Raw genomic sequence first — 25,882 nt, forward strand, 5'->3', positions numbered from 1 at the left:
CGACAAACCATACACACACAGCAACAACACAGGGCTGAGGAAGAAAGGTAAGAAACAGAACAGGGTCTAAAGCCCGCTACCATTCCTATTATCTAAAATACATGTGAACACACAGTGGCACCACATGTGTCATACATTCAAAGATCTCTCTCACACTGGTAAGGGAGGTGAGTGTGGGCTCAGAGGGAATCTATAGGTAAAGAAAAGATGTCAAGAGGGGGCTACCTGCCCTGGCAAGTGATCACGGGTCCTGAGGCTGGGAGGGTGACTAGGGCAGCTCTACAGGGGCCATCCAGTGAGGTGGGGGACAGGCAAAAATGATGGGCATGAACCGTGGAGGTCCTGCCACAGACTCCATCAAACCTACAGGCAATGCCATGAGGCTTCAGGGAATCTGCTGGGCACACAGGGAGCTTTCCAGGCCTGTGCCTGCCCTTCTGTTCATGTTGAGTGTCCAGCGTTGACTCACCCAGACCCTGGCACCTGGGTGGATTCATGCGGGCTCACCCAGCAATTTCTCAGGTTCCCATAAACACTGTAAACAGCCTGTGTCTAACAGGAACCTCCCACTTAATTTTTTTCAGGATTGACATTAAAAGTAAACTGGTCCACTTAAAGTGTAGAATCTTAACACACCCCATTGGGAAAACTGTCTTCTTCTGTAGCCCAAAGCCTATCAGGCTTCACGGATTTTACAGAAGAACCCGAACTGAGGGCCAGGCCACACCTGGCCACTGACCCTGAAGTGATGGGAGTTGCCTGTGGATTGTCCCAGTTGGGAAGATGGGGCGTGACTGTAGTGCTGGTGACAGTACACCAGTGCCGGTGACACACAGCTTCATCCAAGGAGGTCTCTTAGGAACCGAGCGCCTGTGCCCCACAGAGGTCCCAGTCTCTTTCTGGAGGACATGGTTAAATGTCAGTTACAATCAGACAATGTAATATTTTGCACGGATAAAAATGCTACTTTTGAACCATTCTTATTGACATGGGGAAATGTTAATGTCACATCCGTTCAAATACTACTTAGCCAATGCCTCTGTGGCAGAAGGCCAGCTGAACAGGGAGAAGAGCAGAAGCACAAACAAGCCACGTAAGAATCTACTGGAAATAACTCTCTTTGGCAGAAAAAACTGTTTCCCATCCCATAGCTAATTGGCCTGCTTTTCAGACCTCGTGAGCCAGAAGAGATCGCCCCAGGATCACAAACTTCGCAATTGCTGGGGCCCAGCGTGTCGCAGGCGCAGCGGAAGAGCTTCGGCCCCGCAAACCACCGGGTGATCTGGGGTCTCGGGAGGCGTGGGGGCGGTCCCGCACTGGGGACCGCGGCTTTTCCCCGGCCGGCTGCTCATGGGGGCTGCGCCTTCCTGCCTCCTGACGCCGAGGTCCTAAGGTCCTGCCCAAGCACCGTCTCGGGACCGTCGCCTATGATAAAGAGTACCGGGAAAACTAGGGGTTTGGGGTACTTGGACATTTGCAAAAGCCGAAGAAATCCAGGCGGCCCCCGCGACCCTGATTTCCACCCGGGAGGAAGGATACCAGGAAGCACGGAGCGCGAGATGGGGCGCCCTCCGGCGGCTCTGTTAGGTCGCCGGGCTTCTCCGCTTTCCTCCCGCACAATTGAAGGGTTCAGTCTGGCTTGATCTCTGCGACAGGAATCCCAGGTCTGAGGCACCGCAACAGGTAACCTGAAAGAGGCCTTGCTGGTGACATTACTGACCAAATAGAAAAAGATGTTTTCTAAGCTCCTTGAACGGCTCAGCCAGGGCGATTTCTGTTCCCAGCTAACACCAAGTGTCCTTTGGAAATAATAAAGGAACTTGGTAACAAGAAGAGAGAGAGAGAGTGTACTTGCATAAGGATTGCCATATAGAGCAATGAAATAGAACTGAGAATCCAGAAATAAACTCTCACAGTACAGTCAATTGAACTACAAGAGTGAGGAAACAATTCAATGAGGAAAGAATAGACTTTTCAACAAATTGATATCCACGTGCAAAAGAATGAACTTGGACCTATAATTAACTCAAATGGATCAAAGACCTAAACGTAAGAACTAAAATTTAAAAACTCTTTATTTATTTATTTTTGGCTGTGTTGGGTCTTCATTGCTGCGTGCGGGCTTTCTCTAGCTGCGGCGAATGGGAGGCTACTCTTCCTTGCGGTGCGCGGGCCTCTCCCTGCAGTAGCTTCTCTTGTTGCAGAATATGGGCTCTAGGCGTGTGGACTTAAGTAGTTGTGCCTCACAGGCTCTAGAGGGCAGTCTCAGTAGTTGTGGTTGCTCCGTGGCATGTGGGATCTTCCCTGACCAGGGCTCGAACCGATGTCCCCTGCAATGGCAGGCGGATTCTTAACCATTGTGCCACCAGGGAAGTCCCTAGAAAAGTCTTAGAAGGAAACATAGGGACAGAGCTTTATGACCTTGGATTTGGCAATGGTTTCTTACACCAAAAGTATGAGTAACAAAAGAAAAAATAAGAGTTCATCAAGATTAAAACTTTTGTGCTTAAAAGGGTACCATCCAGAAGTAAAACGATACCCCACAGAATGGAAGAAACTATTTGCAAATCATGTATCCGATAAGGGACTTGTATCTAGACTATGTAAAGAACTCTTACAACTTAATTATTTTTAAATTTTTTAATACGTTTTTAAAGGTTACTTTCCATTTACAGTTATTACAAAATATTGGCTATGTTCCCCATGTCTTACAACTTAATTATAAAAAGGCAAATAAGCCAATTAAAAAATGGGCAAAGGATCTTAATAGACATATGTCCACATAAGATATATAAATACATAAGCACAGGAAAAGATGCTCAACATCACTAGTTGTCAGGGAAATGCCAATCAAAACCACAACCAGATACCAATTCATACCCAGTAGGATGGCTATTAATAAAAAGCCAGATAATAACGAGTGCTGGTGAGGATGTGGATAAAGCAAAACCCTCACACACTGTTGGTGGGAATGTAAAATGGTGCATCCAGTTTGGAAAATAGTCTGGCAATTCCTCCAAAAGTTAAACATAGAGCTACCATTTGACCCAGCAGTTTCACTCCTAGGTATATACCTAAGAGAATTGAAAACATATGTTCACACAAAAAACTTGACCATGAATGTTCATATAGCAGTATTATTCAATAGCAGTACTATTCAATAGCAGTATTATTCATAGTAGCCAAAGGTGGAAAGAACCCAAATGTCCATCAAGTGATGGACAACAAAATGTTATGTAACCATACAATGGAACATTATTTGTTATAAAAAGGAAAGATGTCTGCTACATGCTATAACAATGGATGAACTTGAAAACATTATGCTAAATGAAAGAAGTCAGTTGCAAAAGACCATATATTGCATGATTCTATTTATACAAAATGTCCAGGAGAGGTAAATCTATAGAGACAGAAAGTAGATCAGTGGTTTCCGAGGACTGGGAGGTGGGTAGGGGGCAGTAGATGAGGTGGAGGGTGATAGCTTACATGTACAGGTTTCTTTCTGAAGTGATGAAAATGTTCTAAAATTAATTGTAGTGATGGTGGCATGACTATGTTGAAATTACATTTTAAATGCGTGAATTGTAAGGTAAGTGAATTATATCTCAATAAAGTTGTTACGAAAAAAACTTAGGGACTAATTACTTTAAAAAGGTCCTTACTTTAAAACTAATTCACAGCAGAATTCCCTTAACTATCAGACTTAATAGGCACATTTTAAAATATGGCTCAATTCACACATATTTAATGCATGAATTGTTATAAGGAGCGTGGCATACATGTGTGAACTAAATTCACTCATCCGCTATCCAGAGCACCTGTGAAGGTGATGATTCCTGAATTTGGTCAACTCCTACGTATGAAAACCAAAGTAAACAAACAATGTGTAGTCATATACTCTTTCATAAATACCATCTCCCAAGAAAAATGCCATATCCTCTAAGAAAAGGATTTCAGGAATTAGTGTGTATGTAAAGAAACTATTTCTAGCGATCTTTTCAATGCAGCTCCTCAAGTTGCGTCCATACTCTTGAATCATTCTTCCTCTCTGCCAAGCCTTGAGCAGGCCATAGGGGCCTGGCTGAGCCCAGGGCCACTCAGTGTGCTGAGACCCCAGTCCTGGGGTGAAATCAGACAAAAGTCGTGGGCTTTCCTGGGCCATCTGATGCCTCCCCTGGGACATTGCCTATAAGTTGCCATGCCCAAGTAAACAATGAACTCACCTCATTGAGTCATCAATACCTTATCTGTAAGGAAGAACACTGGTACCTGCCCACAGAAGAGCTGTAAAGATTAAGTGGGATTCAGTGTATTTAAAGAACACACACTAACTGCTACATAAATTGTAGCTGTTATTATTGTGATTACACCTAAGTTTAGAGCAGTTTGCATCAACATTATCATGTTTCATCAGCATCATCCATAGACTTGAAACAAAGAAAGGGTATTTTTGGAGCAGAGGGTGGGAAAGGAAAGTTTGGAAAACGTGCAGGAGGAGGAAAGTGCATGATGGGTACATGGGAAAGTTAGGAGAAAATGGTCTTTCTGGAGTGACGTTCTGTGACACAGAGCCGTGGAAAACTGAGTCCAAAAAATCAGCAGGAGCCAGACAGCGAAGTCCTCTCACAGCTAGAATAAGACCTTTGATCTTGGTCCTGAGTGTGTCAGGCCCTGAACTCTGTTTTTAGTGCTGGCCAGAGTGACTGGATTCCTCCCTGGTGACCCAGTGCCAGGGCCTCACAGCAGCAGAACTTCTGAGCAAATAGGGCAGTAGGCGGGGCCCACAGCACAGAGTGGCCCTTGTTGGGTCACTTTGCTGAGGGCCCCTGTGGTCAGCCCTAGAGTCATTGGCTCCCTGGCCAATGTGCCAGCCGGGCTCACTCTCTTATTTGTTTATCAGTGACCTTGCCTGATGCTCTGGCCATCAGGTCCTCAGGTGCCATCTAATACCTTGACTATGTGTTTATTTTTAAATCAGTTTTTTAAAAAGTAATAAGTGATTATTATTGTGGAATATTCTCCAAATTACAAAGAAGACAATAAAAAACAGTAATTCCATTTCTCAGACCTAATTACTATCATTTTACTTCTACTATGTAGTTTTTTTTTTTTTTTAAGACTTTTTTAGAGCAGTTTAAGGTTCACAGAAAAATTGAGGGGAAGGTGCAGATTTCCCATATACCCCCTGCCTCCAACATATGCACAGCTTCCCATGTTGTCAACATCCTACACTAGAGTGGGACATCTGTTATAATGGATGAGCTTACGCTGACATATTGTTATCACCCAAAGTCCATAGTTTGTTTACTTTGGGGTTCACTCTTGGCGTCGTATATTTTATGAGTTTGGACAAATGTATGGTGACCTGTATCCATCCTTATGGTATCATTTAGAGTATTTTCACTGCCCTAAAAACCTCTGTGTTCCACCTGGTATCACTCCCCACCAACCCCCCATCCCCTGGCAATCACTGACCTTTTTACTGTTTTTATAGTTTTGCCTTTTCCAGAATGTCATATAATTGGAATGATACAGTATGTATGTAGCCTTTTCAGATGGGCTTCTTTCACTTAGAAATATGCATTTAAGTTTCCTCTATGTCATTGCATGGCTTAATATCTCATTACTTTTTAGCACTGAATAACATTCCATTATCTGGATGTACCACAGTTTATTTATCCATTCACCTACTGTAGGGCATCTTGGTTGCTTCCACATTTTGGCAATTATGAATAAAGCTGCTATAAACTTATAGTTTTTAAACATAATTTTTAATATGCTTCTTTCATTCAACAATAGATCATGAACAGGACTTCCCTGGTGGTTAAGACTCCGCGCTTCCATTGCAGGGAGCACTGGTTCAACCCCTGGTCAGTCGGGGAACTAAGATCCCTCAAGCCACGTGGCTCAGCCAAAAAAAAAAAGATCATGAACATTTTCTCAAGCCATAAGTATTCCTGTGCAATCTCATTTTAAGGATCATACTGTAATCCACCACATGGTTTAAATGAGTTAATACCAATAAAGCCCTTGAAACAATGAGTGGCACATGGTAAGCACTCAGTATATCTTAACAATTATTATAATATGGATATGTGCATAAGCTATATGTATAATTTAATCAGCCCTTTATTATTGGACTTGAGGGTTGTTTTCACTAATATAAATAATGCTCCAGTGTGCATTCTTGCAGACAAACGTGTACTCATGGTTCTGATTTCCTCAGGATGTATTTATTCCTAGTTGTAGAATGGCTGAGTCACAGAATATGTATGTAGCTTTTCTGTTTATCAACACAGATTCCTTTACCAATTTATATTTGCTCTAGGCTGCTAAAAAATGTTTTTCTCTCCCAATAAGTCTGGGTTTGAAGCTAGTTTCTCCCCTGAGATTGAGGGGTGCTATGGCAGATAAAAACACGACCACCCCATTTTATGACAGGAGCTGGAAGGTGAACAAGAGGCTAAACAAGAGCCCACGTAACCAGTAATGAATCCGGGAGTAAAGTGCCTGACTCAGCTGCATCTCAGTTTCTTGACCTGTAAAATGATTTCAGCAACACCTACAACTCTTAAATTTGATGAGAGGATTAAATGAGGTGACCAAGTCTCTTCCTACGGTGTTGAGCACAGAGGAAGGGCTCACACATGGCAGCAGTCATTAGCAGATAGAGAAGCAATACAGTTAGTAGTGGCTCCGCGGCAACATCGGAGGCACTCGATAGATTTATGAATGCTAACCTAAGGGGCATAGACTTGCACTATAGAGCGTGAGGATCCATCAGAGTTTTCGGTACAGGGACCAGCATGCCTAAGCCAGGGCTGTGGGGACTGGACCCTGGACAGGGGCAGTGGACCCTGGACAGGGGCAGTGGCCCCTGGAGGCCAGTCCAGAGGTCACTGGAACTGTCCAGAGGGGACAGTTCACATCAGAGATTTTTGCCTGATGCATATTAAAAGCAGTTATTTCCAATATTTGTTTTGGGGACAGGAGAGATGACAAGCTCTAAAGCCCAGCATTTCTGTGTTGTTTTTATTTAAAGTCCATTGGTCAATTAAGAATAGTGTGTGCTCTGGCACAACATGGTAATGTACTTAATACCCCTGAACCGTATACTTAAAATGGTTGAGATGGTAAATTTTATGTTATGTACATTTTACCACAATTTAAAATAATTTTAAAAATAGGTTAAAAAAAAGGACTCAGAGGAATTCATAGTTAGAACAAGGGTCAGGGCAGCAGGAAAAAAAATATGGACAATATCTGATGGGGGTGGCCACATGTAGCCCTCTTTTGGGACAATAGCAAATGATGAGGAAGAAGGGCTATGGGCATAACGGTGGCCTAATAGTCACAAGTCTTGGATTTAAATCTTAGTTCTGAATTTAATCTGTGAACTTGAACTAATCACTGTAACCGTTATAAGCTTCAGCAACCTCCTCTGTAGAAGGGAGATAACAGTACCAGATCTCCCTGCTTAAGGGATGAAGCAGAGATCAAACCAGACAGTGAACTCAAATAAGTAATAAGCTCTGAGTTGTCCCCATTTTGTAAACTTTCAGTTCTACACTCCAGGCAGATTCAAGATGCTGCTGAAGTAAGCTCCTGTTATGAAATTGAAAATATTAAGTCGCAGTTCTGATCCTACCAGCGTCGTGGGATTTCATCTCAGGGCTTGGGATGCTTTATATCAAATTGTGGTGGGAGGAGATGCAGACATGGAAGGAAACAGCATCTGTCTGCACATTCCCTTTTCCCCTCCAACTTCCAGGTATTCAGTAAAGGAATCTGACTGCTCCAAAAGTTCACACTCTGTCTTGTTCTATTATAGCAGGTCATGTCAGAAGTGGCTGTTCCACGCTGCAGTTGATAAATTGATATTTAATAGTTTTCCATGTCTTTTAAGAGTTTTATAATGGAAACATTAAATAAATGCAATATATGGAAGTATATGTACAAAAAATAAATAAAATAATAGTGTGTGCCTCTTTTGGAAGTGGAGTTTAAGAATGTGAGTTCCGTTACTGCTGGGTCTGATATCAATAATGCTCTGCTTAAATCATGGCACATGGTTTAGAAATAAGCATAAAGGATCCTTGACACAGGACGGATGGCTCTTGGTTACTTGGCAGCTGGTCATCCCGTTTACGGATGATTATTTTTCGACCCTCCTTCCATCTTTTCTCAGCCAGTTCTCTCAGTTAACACATACATCAAAGTAGAGGAAGGGAGCAAAGATGAAAAATCATGTCATGTTACAAGCACTACCTCCAGCGAGGGTTATATAAGATTAGCGGATTGACGTCGTTGGATACTATGTCAATTATTTGTATTGTTCAGAGCCCCCATTCAGACAGAAAACACTGAGGTAGCTTCAGTCTCCATCTTGGCAATCTGGAAGGATGATGTTTCTCTCAGCATGCACCAGGGATGGCTAATGGTCCATGTGAACAAGTCAGGAGTTAAGTCTATTGCAATATTAATGATTATGACTTAGTTTTGGTTTGGGCTTGAATTAATAATTCATTCATCGTTGCTTGACTGTTTGAATGTGGCCAATTCTCCAACTGAGTCCTCGGCTCACACACAAATGTCTGTTGCAGGGGTTCCCAGGCCTGCTTCTGCATTGTCAGTGCTTCCCAGGGGGCTCAAAGACCCCTAGATCCACACTCTGCCTTCAGAGAGCTGAGTTGGGACCTTGTTTTTGTGACTGGTTTGGACTTCCGTGACTAATGGATTTACTCTTTGGTTCTTCGGGCTCTGTGGATTTTGGTGACCTCTCCAATGGGAGTTGTGAGAGTTTCTCTGTCAACCTTAGTTCCACAGCTTCCTTACAGACTTAACTATGTTTCCACCTCCTCCATTTTTCCCAACACATGATGTATTTATGAGAAAGCAGATGTCATCTCATTAGTGCCTCATGAAACGCTGCGCCAGGCAGCTCCTCATTGGAAAGATGTTTAATTCATATAGTATAACCCAGATATCGACTGTGGTCTCAGGACCTCTCGAGATCTAGATAAGCTTAACTCTAACCTTTTCCCATTGATTGTAGAAGTCCACAGACTTGGCAAGATTCCTCTGAATTCCTGACAGTTTTTCATGATCAACTTCCCACTAAATTCGTTTCTTTGCCCAGTTTTGTTCTCCTCTCTGCAGCTTGTGGCTGTTTTCTATTTCTGCAGTTCCCTCTACCCAAACCAGAGGCCCAGCACTTCCTCCTGTTTTCTCAGTCCCTCTGATGTGACGATGAAAGCAAATGGTTGCATGTACCAGAACTTTGGCTGCAACCATTTGAAATCCATGTTCGTCCTGAGAAATTCTCGCTTCCTGCAGCACCCGCAGTACCCCTGTTCCTTCTCTCTGGCTGACTCCTCTTGCTCTTCCCTTTCCTTTCCTCTTCTCTCTTTTTTGTTTTTCCCCTCCTTCTTAGGAACAAATAACTAACATTTGCAACAGCTTCACTCACTTTTTTTGTTTGTTTGTTTTTTACATGTATTGTTAGAGTTTCACTTTCTGCCCCCAGAAACAGCATTTCTGTGGGGAAGCAGAGCACTGAAGGGAGCCAAACTGCTTGGGTTCCAATCCCTGTGCTACCTTGTCCTATACGTATGACTCTGGGCAAGTCACTTCACTTCTCTGTGCCTCAGTTTCCTGTCCTGTAAAAAGCAAACAAAAAATCCTCATAGGACTGTAGAGAGGATTAAATGAGTTAATAATATATGTGCCATCAGTGGAGGAGTGGATAAACAAATTGTAGTACATCCATACAGTGGAATACTATTCAGCTATGAAAAAGGAATGCAGTACTGATATCTGCTGTAACTTGAATGACCCTCAAAAACATTACACTAAGCGAAAGAAGTCAGACAAAAATGTTACATATCATATGATTCCTTTTCTAAGATATATCCAGAATAGGTAAATCCACAGAAACAGAAAACAGATTAATGGTTACCAGGGGACAGAGGGAGGGGCAATGGAGAGTGACTGCTTAATTTTACAGGATGTTCTTCTGAGATGATGAAAAAGTTTTGAAAGTAGAAAGAGGTGATAGTTGTACAACATTTTTGAATGCACTAAATGCCCTTGAATTGTACATTTTAAAGTGGTTAATCGTATGCTGCATGAATCTCACCCTTTAAAATAAATAAATGTAAAGCATTTTGTGTATTTCCTGGTATACAGTAAATAATCAAAATATTATTACTACCCATCACCCCCTCTACCCAGCATAGAAGATTATTAATCTCAGCTGTTTTCAAAATAAGAGAAAAAAATCATTAAATAGCAAGCAGTATGGGGGAGCCTCAGGGCCCAGGGAGAGAATTTTCCTGAGGCCTTCCCACTATACAACTGCTAAGATAGTAACATTTCATCTTGTTGCAAGGAGAACAAATGGGAACCTGGGTCATAAAATTAGCAGTAAAATTAGTAGTTCTTGGAGAGTCTTTCGTCTCATTAATGTGGCTCCAGGAATTGGAAGTTGGAAAACTATTCCACTGTTTAAATATCTCTGGCATCCACAACCTTCCTTCCATCTTTGTTTAGTGTCTTAGCCACACAGGCTTGCTCTACCATGCTGCCTTCCCCAGATCAGGCTCATTAGAAAGACTGGACTATGTCACGGGGAGGTCTTCAGACCTCACCAAAATCTCATCGAGGCCCTTTTGTGGGGACTGCATCTTGTTCAAGATGCTCAGACCAGCCAGTCATGTGCCCCAGCTGAATGCAACTGCAGCCTTTCAAATTGCTGTTGCTAAATATATAGGATGCCCTGTACGATGCAAGTAGCACATCTTCATCACCATGGTGACCGGGCAACTTCTGTCTCCAAACACGTTCCTTTGCAGCATATGTCTACCAGGTACTGAAGGGAGCCAGTGAAGCTGTGAGTCTGGCAAAGGAGGGTCTCATCCCCTAGTCTCTGGTTCTTAGATCTGAGTGGCCTGTGCTCTACTCTTTGACTGTATGAGGCAATTTTGAGAGACCCTCTTTGTCAACACCAAACTCACAATTTTCCATCACCTAAAACTGGTTCAGGAAAAAAGCACCCAAGAGAAGGAGGCTCTAAAGTTGACAGCTGGGAATCTGGGGTAAGTCAGAGGATGCAGGATTCACCGGGTCATCCAGAAGGTGCAGACTCAGTGCTGACAGAACCAATTCCAGAAGCATCCGCCGGAATCCCTTTTTTGGGAGATTCTCTTCAAGGATGGAGCTAAAAAAGATGTAGGTGCCTCAAAAAAAAAAAAAAAAAAAAAAGATGTAGGTGCCTCAAGAGAGGCTCTTGCTTCTAAGGATATTGTAAGGTAAGCCATTTCCCCTACGTTTCCCATTTGGGGCAGGGACAGGCAGAAAGCCAGTGGGTGTGGGCAGCTGGCAGGGGCTGTCCCACTTGCAACAACCACAGCTTGCTCTCTCGGGACTCTTGCATCCCTCCAGCACTACCAAGGCAGTCCGCTGATTTTCACTTGAGTGCCTTTGGGCCTCTTTCTAACACGACCACTTTTTATTAACACCACTCCCCGCCGGCCCTTCTCGGGCACCAGTCAGTGCTGCTCTCAGCTCACAGTGGAGATTCACTGCCTCAACCTGACACCCAGGAGTATGGAACTGCCTTCAGAGTTTCCAAGTTGCTGACTAGGAAACCCAGCTCACGAATTGGAGCCGTTTTCCTCAGGTCACCCCTTGGGTCCCACAACTCACAGAGCCAGGGATTTGACAAGCCTTTTTCTTGTGACTTAGAACAGCATTCTTCAACTCTTCCTGAGGCATTGGGGCTACCTGTGATGATGGGGGACAGGGCGTCCCCTACGCAATTCAAGTGCAGACTCTCAATTTTATCTGTTTTACAGGTTAAAAAATCCACGTGAGATTTCCTTTGAAGAAAAGGTTCAGAGGCCGAAGAGATGAGGAAGATCACTTCTTTGGACGTATGCTCTTTTAAAAAAACAGCTACATGGAGGTATCATTTATATACAGTATAATTCATCCTTTTTAGTGCACAGTTCTGAATTTTGATAACCACGTATACTCAGGGAACCACCACCACAATCAAGGTCTAGAACATTTCTGTCACTCCAGGAAGTTTCCCGCTGCCCCTTTAGAGTCAACTGCAAGTCAAGCTCACACTCAGCTCCTGCAAGACAGATCTTCTTCTGCCCCTTTTTTGTTTTGTCCCAGAATGCCATATAGGTGAAATCATAACATATGTGGCCTTTTTTAAAATAAATTTTTTTTATGTTGAAGTAATTGTAGATTCACATGCAAGTGTTAGAAGTAATACCCTCAGAGAGAAACAATACAGAGGGAACCCTGCACCCTTTAGTCAGTTTTTCCCAGTGGTAACAGTCACAAAACTGCAGTACAGTGTCACCACCAGGGTGCTGACAAGGAAAGTTAGGACACAGAGCACTGCCATCTCCACGAGGATCCCTCATGCTGCCCTTTATAGCTGCACTGTCTTCCCTCTCCTTCCCCCTCCCCAACTGTTCTTAGATTAACACTAAACTTTCCTTCATTTGTATAAATTTGTCATTTCGAGATTGTTATACAAGTGGAATCATACAGTGTGTAACCTTTAGCGATTGGCTTTTTTTTTTTTTCCACTCAGCATAGTTCTTTGGAGATTCACCCAGGTTGTGTGGCCGCAGGTTTTCTAAGGTGTTTGGCTGGAGTAGGGCGGTCATTGTCCAAAAGTTTTCTATCTTGCGGATGCCCCTTTCCTGTTCCTTTGACTAGAGAAAGTGGGCTTCTCTTAGGACTCTTCGGGTCTGTGTTTGTTGATGTTTCAGATTGCTGCCTTCTTTAGTTCCAAATCTGGGGTCTACGAGACAAAAAGAAAACCCATGTTGTCATCAGGTGCCTAGCTGGTCTGCACCTTCTCTCCCCCTTTCAGAATCTTCTTATGTTTATTTTATATATATAATGTTCAGGATTTTTATTTGTACTCAACAGGAAGAACAGAGAAAAGTATGTCTACTCCATCTTCCCAGAAGCAGTGATCTTTTTAAACAATAATGCATCTAAGATTTACACTTCAATGCATTTTGGCAAAGGTTTACATTTGTGTAACCTCTATCATGATATAGAATATTTCCATCACTCCAGAAAATTCCTTTATGGGTGCATGATTTTTTTGATATGAATCTGATTATGCTCCCTGTGAGGCCAGCTTCCAAGATGACCCCAAATGGTCCCCACATCTTGGTATTCTCACCCTCATGTAACACCCTCTCTTGGGTGTGGACTGGATTTAGACTACCTTCTGGCCAATGAAATAGGGCAGAAAGGATGGCTTGTCATTTCTGAGATTAGGTCATAAAAGACTGTGGCTTCCATTTTTGGTGCCCTCCCTCTCAGATTACTCACTCTGGGAGAAGCAGCTCCCACTTCATGGGTTCTCTCCTAGTGCAGAGGCCCAGGAGGCGAGGACCTGGACTCCAGGCAAAAGCCAAGTGCGTGAGCCTCCCTGGAAACAGATCCCTTGGAACCGTCAGGGACTGCAGCCTCATGAGAGACCCCTGAGCTGGACCACTCAGCTAAGGTGCTGTGGGTTTATGACCCTCAGAAATTCTGTGATGTAACATGTTTTTGTAGTTTTAAGCAGCTAAATTTTGGGGTAACTAATTACGCAGCAGTAGGTAACTGATACACTCTCTAGTCCTCCCCTCCCCCAGGTCTGAGCTCTGCCAGCCTCCCTAGCCCCATCCCGCCCCACTCTCTCCCTCTCTCCCTCCTCTCTCCACGCTCCAGCCACATTGGTGTTTTGGTGTCTCTTCCCTCAAGACTCCATTCCTGGGACGCTCTGCCACCCCTACCTCCCCAGGCCAATCTCACCCTCAGTTACTCTCACTTGTCCTGCTGGTTGGCTCCAATGTCGGGTCTCCAAGGAAGACCCTTGATGATTAGGGTAGGTTGCCCAGATATACCCTCCTTTGATTCAAATTACCCATCATAATTGCAATGTATTGTCATGCTTGTTTAACATGTCTCCCCCTATGAGAATGGAAGCTCCCTGAGGGTGGGACTGTGTCTGTCTTGTTCACCCCTGTATCCCCAGTGGCATGAGGCCTGGGATCCTGTGTGTGTGATGAATAGATGGAGAGATGCATGAATTTCCTCTCAAGAAAGAGTGTATGGAGGAAGGTTTGGGAACAGAGCATTTCCTGGAAGTCTCCAAGAAATTGTCCTACTTCTGAACAGAAAGTATGAGATCCTAACGAAAAAAGGCAAAATAGGTGTTTTAAAAATGTGCTGACTGTAGGCAGAAGTGACGACCCTTCACCTCAGAGGGGGTCCTGGAGGTCGTCAACTCAGAATGCACAGCAGAACCTGGAAGCTTGAACAAATTATGACTCTTGGGCTCCTCCTGGGCCAGGTGGGCATGGGTGTCTTTTCCAGGTAAGAGTCGAGAGCTCTGATGGGACCTCCAGATGAGGTTTTAAGGATTTTCACATGTTGAGGGAAGCTTCTGGAACTTAGAGGGTTCTTAAAGGCCCAGCAAGGAGGCCCTGACCTCAAGTCTGGCAGGATCATTTGTAAACGTACTCCTGGTATTGAGGAGGCCTGCAAGGCCAGATCCCCTGCGAATGAAAGGGGAGTCAGGATTTGGGAGTGGGGGTGAAGTTTGGGTAAGAATGGCCATTGGTCCTGAGCAATGGCGGCCCCTGCCCTGGGCCCCACGCTTTCGAAGACCCTTCTCTGGCCCTCCCCAGGGACCCCTCCTGTAGGAGTCCACAGGGCTTAGGGATCTACCTCCCCAGAGCCTGTGCACTCCTTTTGAGACTATGCCCCAGTTACCTGGGATTCTGGAATACCTGCCCAAACGCGCTGAGCCTGCGTCTGGGTCTGTGGGGCCTCCTCCCTGGTTCTGTCTTCTCTGGGGGAGACTGCACAGCAAGTTGTTCTCCCTAGTTGTGCACACAAGGGATGGCCAAGGGGTGGCTATCTGCAGGCTGGTATGGAGGGACCGGGCTGAGCTGGCCACATACATGCATGCTCATGAGGCCCTTTATGGTAGGAGATGGGAGGTGGGGGTTAGGATGGGTCAGGGGCCAGAGACCTTCACTTGTGTTCTTGCTGCAACTCCCACAGTTACTGAGGGCAGGCCTGACATATGCCCCCAGTTTTGGTTCTCCTACTCAGCTCCTCCCTTGATTGCATTTACTGTGGTCTCCAAATTGCCCCTCATTGCATGTCCCTGAGCCTGTGTACCCCGTTCTTTCCACCAGCAGTGTTCCCTCCTTGCCTGCCTCTTGGCCTCCTGCCCCGCCTTCCAGGCTCAGCGCAGGCGTGCTCTCCTCAGCAAAGCATCCCTGGCCTCCCCAGCTGGAGTCCTCCCTTCCCTCCTCTGTGCCCCGTGGCTTGTCTGCTGCCTCTGGTCTGGGACCGGTTGCTCTAAACTGCATGTATGGGCAGAAAGCTTCGTCTCTCCCATTCATGGCTCCTGTTCTCCTCTGGGTCCCCAGCGGCTGGCCACCGCACCTGGCACAGGAAGCCATTTAAAGACCTGCTCATGGACCGGATTGAATCATTTTGATAATTATGGGAAGAAGGCTTTGGAGGCCTCCTCTCAAATTTACTCCCAAATTTTCTTTTGGAAAATTCAGTGCTTGTTCTGAAGATTCAGTTTCTTCAGTTGCAGTGAGGGCATTGATCTGCTCACCCATTTCCCGCCTCTGAGCTCTCCCCATGGGTGTGGAGACGCCCAGCCTCCCCCCTTCCCTCACCGACCACGTGGAGAAAGCTGGACAGCAAGCGTGAGCACTTGAGTCTCTGCACTGTCTGCTGCCCAGAAGTATCTCAGGGGCTCAGCTGCCTGCGGAGGAGGTGGCCATGTGTCCTGGTTTGCAGGGACAAGCTGTGTGTGTATAACTGCTGTCTTGGAATGATTTTTAATAGGGCCCCTTTCACTCTCAAAAGTGTCCCGTCACTTAATAAGATAGATGATAAGGTCCTCTACGCAGCAGAATCTTGCCTTGCTGCCGAGCTCATCAGCCTGAGCATTTGCACTGTTTTCCTTGAGTTCTAGGATTTCTCAGATTTACTGAATTCTTAGAGAGGTTGGCACAAAGCAGGGCTATTTTCATGGCCTCATTACAAATCCTAACTGGTTCTCTTTAAAAGCAAGTGGTTATAAATATGCTGTCCAATCCAGCGGCTCTCAGACTCTGCTTCCAAAGGACACTTCTGAAGATTCCCAAAGGAGTGCATTGAATAACGATGGCTGTGTCCCATGTCACAAGGAAATTATAAGTCAGCGGATAGAATGGATTCAAGTTCAGTTTCTTTTCCAACAAGTTTTTATATACCTTTGGTAGCTGATCCTGCTTGTCAGCTGGCAGATAAACAAATACACAAGTGTTAAGTGAGTATGAATTTTTAAACATTCAAGAAAGTGTTTAATAACTTATGTATTTTTAATGAGGTAAAGAATTCCTGCATACCTGGAACACGGTCATATTGTCTTTAGGTAAAATTAGTCTATGTGATGGAATTTAACATATCAACATGTCATAGTACTTCAGTATTAAATTCATATCTAACATCTGTTGAGTCTTAGTATGTGCCAGACAAGTGCTGAATGAGTCACATACGTAATTTCGTCCTTGCAATGACCCCATGAGGTAGGTAGCAGGACCACCCATATAAAACAGGAAACTGGGGATTTGGGAAAGGACTCCAGGTCTCATGACGTCCAAGTGCTCTGCCACCTAAACTCTTTTGAAATGCTCTTTGAAACCTCCTAGCTAGTCATTATAGTCAAAAACGCATCTATCATTTGACCTTTGCCCTTAGGCCATGATTCTGTAGCAATTAGAGAAAGCTTCTGAAGCTACAGTGACATCCGAGTTTTCCTTTTGACACTGAAAAGACCTCTTCTTTTGCTATAGTTTTTTTTTTTTCTTAGAAGAGTGTAATGAATCTGGAAAAACCAAGGCCATGTCATGTAAAATACAATGCTGCTGGATGGCCTAGGGACCTCTCTAAGTCATGCATGGGCTCAGCACACTTTTTGCTGTAATGCTCTGTTCCTTCCAGACCCCCACTTTAGTCCGCCTCTACCCGTTTCTTAGTTTACCTAAGGAGGGCACATTGGGATTGTTGTAATCTGGTACAAAATAGATGCTCAATAAACACTGGTTTTAAGAATGAATGCATTAAGGTAAGGGAATAAAGGAATGACTCAACATCACTTTCATCAAGATTATGAGATGGAATCCTGCAGAAACTGCTGCATTTTGCCAAATCCCCTTCCTTAAGTTCCTGGGTGACTGCTAGGAAATTGAATCTCTGCGTTCCCTGGTTAGTCAAACGAAAGAGACTGACTAGTGGTGTAAAAGTTTCCCCTTGGTCCTATGGCCTCATCAAGACCTTTGGAAGGTGGGGAAGAGAAATATTACCTATCTGTTTTGCTGACTGAACATGCCTTTCAGTCTGGTCGCTTCTAAACTCACCAGCGAGCCTTTCATTGCTGTGTGTGAGCAGCCGTGCTTCCTACACTTGCCACTGGACCACCCTAAGCTCGCCTTTACTTTGGGACCTGGCATGTCATCGCCTCCAGTGAACAGAGCCATCTTGCCCTGCCCGCCACCCACATGTGCATTTGCCCTGTTCACACCAGGCCGCCAGACCACGTTCCTGCTATTTCCCTTTCAGTGATTGGCAACAGGCCACTCAAACCTGGAAAACATTTCCTGCATCCTGACTGTCGGCGGGGAGGACCCAGAGAGGTGACTGACCCAGCCGAGATGCTTTTCTTGCTCATGCAGGGAGAGCACTTACTGCCAAAAGTGCTGAAGGCCTTTGTGTCCCCCTGAGCGTGTCAGAGCCTGAACAAGCTTTGCATTCCAATGCTCCAGTTTCCTGGAAAGCTCCCTCCCTTCTCTCCAGGGCTTCGTCTCATTTCTCCTCAGCTCCACACAGAATTAATAATGGGTGCATCTTCTGGCCTCTGGGCCTTCTCGGGCCCACAGACAGAGTATAGGTCACTTTTTCTCCACATGACTTTTAATGTTTTATTTTTAAAACAATTATTACAAAGTTAATAATAAATATATTCATGGAAGGAAATTGAGAAATGCAGGAAACAAAAGTAAAATTATCTATCACTATCTTGCACTAACATCTATTAACATTTTGCTATGGATGTGTCTAGTCTTTGTTTTCAATCTGTTTTATTGATTATTAGGGGGAAAAAAACTCCAAATAGAATTATACCAGCTTGAATATTTGCTTAACTATTGATTCATTTTTATGCATTCTCCTTATTAATTTTTAAAAATTTTGTCATAATTTTAGATTTACAGAAAAGTGGCAGAGATAGTACAGAGAGTTCCCATATACCCTTCATCCAGCTGACCGTCATGTTAACATCTTGTATAACCGTGGTATATTTGTCAAAAATAAGAAATTCATACTGGTGCGATCCTAATAACTAAACTACAGATTTTTTTTTTTTTTTTTAGGATTTTACCAGTCTTTCCTTGCTTTTCATGACCTTGGTACTTCCGAAGAGTATTGGTCAGGTATTTTGTAGGATATCCCTCAATTTGGGTTTGTCTGATGTTTTTCTCATGATTAGATTTGGGTTATGGACTTTGAAGAAGACCACAGAGGTGTCTTTTCACTTCCTTATGTTGTCCTATGAAATACACACACACACACACACACACACACACCCCTCACCGAAAACTTTTGGATCGAAGAGGAGGTTAAAACTATGATTTATTAGACAGCCTCTTGAAGTGTATCTTCAACTACTTCATGCCCAGTGCCTGGCCTGGGGATGCCCCAAGTAGGTGCTCCCTCGGTGTTTGTTTCATGGTTGGCATTAGTGTCCAGGCCAGGACACTTCCCTCTGGGGAAATGATGGACGGGGTGGCAGCTACTTTGTTCATCTTGAGAGACAACAGAAAAAGAAAGAGAAAAATAAAAAGCAGAGACCAAGTTTGTGCTGAGAAGAAATATATCATTTCCTTGAAAATAAAGACATAAGATGTAAAAAATGGAAATGAGGAAAGGGGAAGATATTAAGGGAGGAGAGAATATCAGGGCACAAACTGCTGGAGACAGTTGTGGGTCCCAGTTATCCCCAGATTCAGCAACCTTCTGGGATCACCATTTGTTTTGATATCCAAAATAATTCTCCCTCTTTTGCCACGTAAATGTGGTGAGTGCAGGACCCTCGCTGAGAAGGCAGGAGCTCTGGGACAGGAGAGCGGAGAGAAGCTGACTCTCACACAGAACCCGGTCCAGGCCTCTCCCTGACCACCTCTGGAATTAAGGAATATGAATGGGGAACAAATTCATAACTCCTCAAACCCTTCCAAAATCTCTTTTGTCTACTTCCTAGCAGATAATAGATACTCCAGAGCATCTCACTTGTCAAATTCCCTTTGAGCTCTTTCTGATGCCTAGTTTCCTCCTGCAGTTCAGGGCCTGTTTCTCTCTACCCCTGTTTCCAGGGTTGACACAAACATAACTTGGTTAGTAAAGACTAACCTCTTTTTTTTTTTTTTATTTAATTTATTTTATTTTTGGCTGCTTTGGGTCTTCGTTGTTGCGAGCGGGCTTTCTCTAGTTGTGGTGAGCGGGGGCTAAACTCTTTTTATGGAGTAGGCAAGAGGGAAAATCTGAGTAGGAAAAGACAAAATTATCTTTAGCTGGTTAGGGGTGGGAGGAGAGAGAGAACATACTGAAACCCTGGGTAATCATTAGTTAAATCCATTTCACCTGTAACCTGCCTTCACTAATCAAGGTTGTTTTAATTGTTGCTACAAAAGACTTGCATGTCCTCCAAGTGGCACGTAGCCTAATAAGATATTTGCCTCGGCTGTTTTCCAGGAATGTGGAGTCAGCTGTGTCTAGTTCGAGCTGAGCTGGTTAAGACCGGTTAAGACCACCAACCCTCCAACTGGGCATGCGTGAGTGTCAGCTCAGTGACCTTTTGGCGTCAGAGGGCCCAAAACTCCGCCCTCAGATCGTGCTAAGCGTCTCCATTTTGAACGCGCTCAAACCTGTAGCTTAGTTACACCTGTACAGTGACAATTACCGCACCTTTTTTCAATCACCTTTCCCTATTCTCCTCACGCTCTCCACGCCTCAGACCGCCCTGCTGCTTTATTCTTTATCTCATAAATACCCCATGGCTTGAGCGTAAACTCTCTCTTTGCTGCAAACCTCAGTCAGCGTCTCAGTATCTCGGCTTGCTGCACGTCAGGCAAAACGATCATGGTTCTGTCACAGTACCTCCATCATACAGCGATGAAAGGAATCAGGTACTTGCCTTGTTTGATAAAGGAGCCTGAAAGGAAGGCAGATCGGAGATCTGCACACCCCCTCTTGGGGTTGGGGAGTGTATCAGGGAAAGTCACATTAGTGTTTGAGGGCTATGTCAAGAAGAGTAGGAATTTCAGGAGGGGTAGAATTCATCACATGGTGAAAGCATAATGACTCTGAGAGGTAGTTTTATCGTTTCTGATTACAGATGAGAAAAATTAGCTCAAAGAGGAACTATGACTTGCACACCCATGATCACCCTGTTGGTAGGTGGCAGAAATAGAACTAGAGTCCTTCTCCGACTTGGAAGACCACATTTTTAACCCTGAACCACACTACTGCTCTTAACTGAAACATCACTTTCTCCAGATTTTACCAGCTACATCCAGATCTTGGGTCTCAGGCCACAGAACCTCACAGTGATCAGGGTGAAATTGACTGGATTCTAACTTCAGTATATTGCTATTTTCCATCTTATACACTGGGTGTGACACAATAGCAGAGACGTCTATCTTTCTCGAGAAACTAAACTAGAACTGGAAAGAGATGCAAGGTGACTTGACAAGAAAGCCCCGCCCTCTCCTCACAGGACTCTTCCTCTGCCTTGTTGCTTGGGAGCAGCTCTGCCCAGTGACCGTTTACACTCTCCCCACCCTCCAGTGCTGCCTGTGGATAGCCCTTCTCTGAACTGAGCTGTCGAACGTCCCAGACTGCTTCTGGGAGAAATGTGCTGTGAAGAGTGGAGAAAGAGTAGGACAAACCACATCTGAAGGATAGCTGTCAAAGACCATCACTCCATGTTTGTTCACGATCTTTTTGGATTCTCAGATCTTTCCGATTAACAGCTAGGAAGCTTGCATGTCAATGCTGCAGTGGCGACTCCACTCCATCTCCAACCTATAAATAAAGGCAGAGCTCCATTCCCTGCCAATGCACTGCCTGGGACACTGGCCAGGTGCCTGGGGGTGGGAATGTTATTAGACGCTCAATAAATATTTGTTGAATCTTGAATAAATTCACCCCTGCTCAGAGGTGGTGAATAGACAGAAGTGAGAAAAAGTACCCTTCTCTTCTCCTAGGAGATTGATTTGGTTATTATATTAGAAATAGAAATGCAAATTAGCATGTGCTCAGAGCTGGTTGGAAATCTGTTCATTGATCCAAATAAAATGTAACATACTCCATAGCTCTTCTTGCTATCCTTGGGTTAGGTTTTTAGGGGGTTTAAAATAATGTATCTACAAAATGGAAAGCTAGAAAAACTCCAAAGTGATCTAAGATTGATCTGAACAAGGAGATATGATCTTGACCTTCAAGGGGTACACGTGAGAAACGCTGGGACATCCCCATATATACTGTCGTAAAGAAAACCAGTCCTCTGGGAATTTGGAGGAATGAGATTATTTTGGCCAGAGGCGGTAAGGAAAGTGTTTATGTAGGGAGTGGGCATCATTCATTCTTTTTTAAAGAAATATTTCTGAGCATCACCCCAGCTAAGCACTGATATCAGGGTGAGCAAGATTCGGTTCTTGCCTCCAAGGAGCTCACGATACTGGAAGAGCAGACTCAGTACCAACGCTTATGGTACTAGTTAATGCTGCTCTGTGTGCTGTGCAGGGGGAGCAGGCAGGGGAGGGGGAGGGACCCCCAACTGAGCTAGCTAGACAACAGGGGATGCTTCCTGGGGGAAGTGTCTCTGGAACTGGACCTTGAAGAATGAGTCAGACAGACAGTGAAGGATAATTCCAGGCAAGAGGAACAGCATGAAAGTGCTCTGGAAAGAGAGAGGTTTGGTTTTGTTGCAGTGAGAGTGCTCAGAGACGCGGCCTTAACAGCTGAAAGGGTTTATCACAAAGAGCTTCGTAGACTTTGCTGCCGGAACCACCAACCAGAGGCTGGAGGCAGGGAGTGCTGTGAAGACACCTGACGTGAGTGAAAAGTAATGAGGTGCAACTTGGCTTTGCCAGTGGAAAGAAATGAGACAGAGGAGAGACCCATGGATATTCTGGGTGGCAGTAGGAGTCTGAGGTAGGAATTTTCTGCATGTTTGTGGGTGCGATAAGTAGGCTGCGGTAGCTGGAAGTGGTGGTGACGTGCTGGATGCCAAGGGCTGGGAAGGGGTTGAGATTTTCCCTGCTTGCAAGCAGATGAGTTCGCCTGCCCCAGTGCGTGGATGCTGACAGAAGACATACAACTCCTGAGTTGGGGACCAAGGACTCTATTACTTGTAGCAATAGCAAGATCCAGAGTGTCGGCACAGTCACATCGGTTCTGAGCCCCAAGGCCCACAGGGGCCATACAGGTGGGCGACACACAGGAAAGGGATCCTGGGCCTTGAGAGCCCACCACCTTGCAGCAGCCTGCTCTTTGAGAGAGAGACAATATCTCATCCCTCAAGGGTGCTTGCTGCAAACGCACCCAGGAGAAACAGCCTGGGACCAGTTACAGAGAGACCAAGGCCTTGGCAAGATGTGCAGGAGTGCCAGAGACCCTTGGAGAAGCGTCTCCCAACATTGGAAAGATGTTTTGTGTCAAATGTTGAAGGCCCATGGATCCAAAATAAGCAATTTGGAATTTATCCTGTAGGCAAAGGGAAACCACTGCAACTGTTTTTGGGGTAACCGAGGACTGTTAAATTGGGGAGCTTAATCTGGAAATGGATGTAAGGCTGGGGCAGACTAAAGATATTCATACATTCCTGGACAGTCGTTTCCCAGAGAGATAAGATCTTTCTTGACACTGAGCAGGCTCTGTGACTGATTTGGTGGGAGTAACACCTGGGCTTGGACACTGGCAGCTTCTATCTCCTCAATCTTGGGACTCTGTCTGGGAGCCCTGAGCCATGTAGGAGGACAGACTACTCTGGGATTCCCATGCTAGAAAGCCTACATCTAGGCCCTCCAGCTTCCAGCCAGCTCTACCACAATGCCATATCTGTGGATGAAGTTGTCTTGGACCCTCCACACCAGCCTATCTGCCAGCTATGAACCCCTGGGTGACTTAAGTGGACACAACATGGAGCGGAAGACTCACCCAGCTGAACCCTGTTCAGATGCAAACACTGTCTTAAGATGTAATAAAATGATTGTTGTTTGAAAACACTGAATTTTGTAGTAGAGGCACACCTTGTTTTATTTGTTTCACTGTATCATGCTTCACAGATACTGTGATTTTACAAATTAAAAGTTTGTGGCAACCCTGCATTGAACAAGACTTTCAGTGCCATTTTTCCAACAGCATTTGTTCATTTCATGTCTGTGTCACATTTTGGTAATTCTCACAATATTTCAAACTTCTTCATTATTGTGTTCTGTGATCAGTGATCTTTGTTACTGTGGCAAAAAGATTATGACTCACTGAAAGCTCAGATGATGGCACTTTTTAGCAATAAAGTATTTTAAATTAAGGTATGTATTTTTGTAAAGACAGTGCTATTTCACACTTAATTGACTACAGTATAGTGTAAAGATAACTTTTGTATGCACTAGGAAAGAAAAAATTCATGTGACTTGCTTTATTGCGGTATTCTTATTGCAGTGGTCTGGAACCGAACCCACAATATCTCTGAGGTATGCCTGTAGCTGTTAAGCTGTAGGTGAGATTGGAGGCTAGGAGTCCAATAAAGAGTCTCTACAAATCGGAAAGGTTTGCCTGAGAAAGCCAATGGAAGCAAGAGTCCTTAAAAAGGCGAAGTGGGGGTGCTTGGGTGGATAAAAGTCAAAACCTTCAACAGAGCCACCTTGGAGCACTGACTGCTCCTCCAGTGAGGGTGCAAAACACACATCCATGGGCCTTTGTTATGCTGGTCCTTGGCCTGGGAACCTTCTCTCCAGCTTCATCTTTTGAGACTTAGCTTGAGTCAACTCCTTCTGTGCAGTCTTTTCCTGAAAGAGTATTCATTGCTTCCTCTTTTCCCAGATTCCCCAGGCGTGCCTCTGGTGTGGGACTTGCTGGCTGCTTGATCTGCCCCGTGGACTGGCATTCCTTCAGGTCAGAGTCTGTGTCCTTTCATTTCCATGTCCTCAGGTGCCAGCTTCCAGTCTCAAGGCCTGGGTATTTGAGGCACGTAGTAGATGATCAACAAACGATTTGCAGACAAAATGTTGGTTGAGTTTCTAGAACGGGATGCAGAGTTTGGTGGTTCTCTTGTTTCCTGTTCAAGTTGAAGTTTTTGTTTCTGGATACTTTTTTTCCACCATTTTCTTTTTTATTGGGGTATAGTTGTTTTACAGTGTTGTGCTAGTTTCTACCGTACAGCGAAGTGGAGTTCCCTGTACTATACAGCAGTGGACACTCTTTTCTTGTAAAAAAAATAAAATAAAATACTGATGTCTGGATCCCACTCCCAGGCTTCTGGTACAATTGGTCTGGGTTGCAGCTTGGGCATTGAGAATTTTAAAAGCTTCTCAGATGATTCTAGTACACAGTCAGGGCTGGGACCATGATTGTGATCCAATGTCCATTCCTGAGATTGCTCTTCCATTTCTTAGTCTCTCCTCTCACCAGGAAGACCACGTGCTCTTCATTAAACCAGCTGGGAGGAGAGCCAGCCCCAGCGGCAAGGGTCCAGAGTGAAATGCATGCAAGAACTGAAGGATAAAGACTGAGAGTGAACGTGCGTGTGAACGTGTGTATGTGTGTACACGTACATGCTACCTGATACATATAGTGCACCTTCATGATAATAGCTGTCATCATGTATCGATATATATTTTTGAGTCTCATTTTTCTCACCTGGAAAATTAGACTTTTATCTTAATTTCTAAAGTCTCATTTAATTCTAAAATGGTCAGATTTCAACAGGCAAATGTCCTGGGAGAGGCCACATCACAGTGAGAGCAGAGCGAGAGCAGCCCACAGAGACAGGAGCCTGCAGGGATGGGGGGAAATCATCTCTTTGCCTGCAGCAGAGATGAGGCTGGGGTTGCATTTGGGGCCATATCTTGGAGACCTTGATTGCCAGGCTGAGGTGAGTGTGCTTACTGCAGCAGGTGACGGGGGTTAGTGAAAGGCCTTATCAAGGAATTGACATGATTGGAGCTGGGTTTTCGAGATGAGTTTGGTGAGGCTGTGCACATGGCTGGGAGGGAGAGAGATGAGCCGGGAGGAGAGACCCAGTAGGAGAGGCCAGTCCAGCTCTAGCTAGGAGGGGAACGGGGCCTGAGCTGCTGCGGACCAGGGACAGAGAGAAGGGACAGATGACGGGGATGCTGAAGGGGTCCATGGGGCAAGACTTGGCCATGGATGGCTAGGAGGAAAGAGAGAGCAAGGAGAGTCGGAGTGACTCCAGCTTTGGAACCTGGAAAGGTTGCTTGAGGCCTCTTTTCATCTGTGTTACCACCCAAGCTCCCTCTTGAAAGCTGCCTGTCCAAATAGGCCTGGCAGCCTCAGTAGGCAGCGTGGCAGGGGTTGAGAGCTTGATTTGTAGAGTAATCCAGATCTGAGTTCAACTCCCAGCGCTGGCCTTTCTATCTGTGTGCCCTTAGACAACTGACTTAACCTCTCTGAGCCTCAGTTTCCTTATATACAAAATGTATATTTTAATAAGGTTTTTGAGAGGATTAAATGAGGTTGTAGTTATAAAATGTATATTTATAAA

General features: G+C 44.7%; 1 long non-coding RNA gene across 6 annotated transcripts in view; it reads left to right on the top strand.

The window, feature by feature from the left end:
* Positions 1 to 1,068: 1,068 nt before the first annotated feature.
* Positions 1,069 to 25,882, top strand: part of LOC137768073 (uncharacterized) — a 103,851-nt gene continuing 79,037 nt past the window's right edge. For 4 of the 6 annotated variants that reach the window (XR_011074708.1, XR_011074706.1, XR_011074704.1 and 1 more), the window contains exons 1-5: positions 1,069 to 2,049; positions 11,856 to 11,965; positions 18,471 to 18,530; positions 19,849 to 19,928; positions 24,202 to 24,273. This is a non-coding gene — a long non-coding RNA (uncharacterized lncRNA). Of the gene's footprint in view, positions 2,050 to 11,855; positions 11,966 to 18,470; positions 18,531 to 19,848; positions 19,929 to 20,491; positions 23,572 to 24,201; positions 24,274 to 24,773; positions 24,899 to 25,882 lie in introns of those variants that run through there. The other 2 variants (XR_011074709.1, XR_011074707.1) reach the window with 2 other exon arrangements.

Source organism: Eschrichtius robustus, chromosome 8 (genome assembly GCF_028021215.1).
Source record: "Eschrichtius robustus isolate mEscRob2 chromosome 8, mEscRob2.pri, whole genome shotgun sequence".
NCBI classification, from domain to species: Eukaryota; Metazoa; Chordata; class Mammalia; order Artiodactyla; family Eschrichtiidae; genus Eschrichtius; species Eschrichtius robustus.